Genomic DNA, 2,495 nt, shown 5'->3' with positions numbered 1-2,495 from the left:
GTTTACTTCTATTTTTTCTACAACATAAAAACCATATTTCACAAATTGACAGGTGGTATAATGTCTAAATAGGGCATTGGTCTCATCCTTTTTCTTAATATCATTCAGACTGAAAGAATTATTGGAAGAAGGGGACATAAACCTAGACACTTACAATTTCCTATATATAGATAAGCCTAAAATACCATCTATTTTCGGAATCCCGAAAGTTCACAAAATCTCTGATGGTCCACCACTTAGACCCATAGTGGCCACTACAGGATCTAAAACCTATCCCCTGGCTACATTTCTGGATAACCAACTAAATAATTTATGGACAGAGAGAGCAGGTATATTAAAAGGCTCATGGGATTTCCTAAGGAGCATTAACCATAGGCTGTATGTGGAAGAACTGTTATTTGTTACATTGGATACACAGGACATGTTCAATGTAATACCCCACACCATTGGTCTAGAATGGTATGAGGAAGCACTAAGGTTCAAGGGGGATATAGACAATGATCAAGTATGCCTACTTATAGAGTTAATGGACCTTGTGCTAAGGAATAACTTCCTCGTCTTTGAGGGGGAATTTTTCAAACAGACCAGTGGGGTGGCTATGGGAGCAAGCTGTGCTCCCATGTATGCTAATCTGGTGCTTTCCACTTGGGAAGAGAAATACATTTTCCATTCTGAGTATTCAAAGTACTGGAATTATTACCCTGGGTACCTGGATGCCATTGTTATTTTTTGGGTAGGACTAGAAGAAGTGTTGTATAACTTTATAAAGCATATTAATGGCACTACTGAATTTTTGAAGTTCACACACCACATTTCTAGAGACAAGTTGGAATACTTGGATGTGACTTTGGAAAAAAAACCACTGATTCTAGGTATTTTAAATCCACTGTATTTAGAAAAAGTACTTTCTCCAATTCATATTTGTTCTTTACAACTGCCCACCCCTTCTCTCAAAAGAGGAGCATTGTGAGGGAGCAATTCATAAGGAGTTTTTGAATGACATTGGACGACAAGGATTATGAAAAAGAAAGTCAAAATTTGAAAATAATGTTTTTGGAAAGGGAATATCCCCTGGAACTCATTGAAGAAATTATGGTCGAGGTCAGGCAGGAAAGATGGAAGAAATTTGCCCCTATTCTAGGAGAAATGAGTTGCAACAGGGTGAAATAAGTGAATGAACATCAACAGAACAACATTAATTGGAGCAGTAACTTTGTACTAAATTACAGTGGGGATACTGGGAAAATCAAAAACATAGTTACCAGCAATTGGAACAGGTTTAGTAGGTACTCAGATTTGGAGAGGATTTTTTTGGATCCCCTTAAATTTACTTACAAGAAGGGGAGGAATATCAAAGAAATATTAGAGACCAAAATGATAAATCGAAGTGGGAGGAAAAAAGGAACATATAGATGTGGGATATGTTCACAGTGCCCACAAATCCTACAAGGAGAAAGAGTTGCCCTAACCAAAAGAGGGACAGAACTTAAAACCAATGGGTTTGCTAATTGTGACACTATTGGGGTGGTATACATTGCTATTTGTAACACCTGTGGGGCATTTTATACAGGTAAGACCACCAGGAAGTTAGAAAAGGTGGATTTACGAACATCTGAATGATTTTAAGAAAAAGGATGAGACCAATGCCCTATTTAGACATTATACCACCTGTCCATTAGCAAAATATGTTTTTTATGTTATAGAAAAAATAGAAGTCGACCCACGGGGAGGGCCTTGGGAGACCACTATAGAGTTTTGAAAATTGTTTTGGCAATTGAAATTGGAAGCCAACAACGATCCAGGTTTGAATGATCATCTCTCCTTGGCACCAGTACTGAAATTGAGAGCAGCCAAACTATAAGCCTGGGTAGCCACTAGAGGGGTGAATAGGATGTGTTAGAGCACATCAAAATAGCCTACATTTGTCTTCTACTATTTATCATGTATTATTTATTACATCTCATTATTTAGTATATCTTATCATATGTGTCTATCAATACTTTTCAACTAAACACTTGTTCAACAACAATTCTAAACATATTACAAGTGTTTTATTTTCACTTATATTTTTTATGTACTATGCTTTAGTACAAGTATAAGAACAGGATCTTTGAGATTGATTTTAGAGCAATTTATATATATATATATATATACATTTATGTAGATTTTGAGTTGATTTTATTATTGAATTGGTTTAAATATTGAAATAAAGTGTTTATTGGATGATTTTATTAGGGGGAGGGGTATTTAAAGAGGATTGCTAATTTTGTTTTTCCTACCTGATGAAGTCTTTGGGATTAAGACGAAAACGCTGTATTTATTCTGTTGCATTAAGGAAGTTGAATAAAGAGAGCACCCCTCGGGCTTTATTGTGTGGCAGTTTTGTTTGGTATTGGATTCAAGTGTGTATGTGTGTCTTTTTAGTTTTTGTACATCAGTCTCCCGGGCACATATATCTTGGAGTTTTCCCTTAGTTACAAAATTCCATGTAAGTT

This window comes from Protopterus annectens, chromosome 1.part0 (genome assembly GCF_019279795.1).
Source record: "Protopterus annectens isolate FY-2018-M chromosome 1.part0, PAN1.0, whole genome shotgun sequence".
NCBI lineage: Eukaryota > Metazoa > Chordata > Ceratodontiformes > Protopteridae > Protopterus > Protopterus annectens.
Note: the sequence above shows the minus strand (reverse complement) of the source record.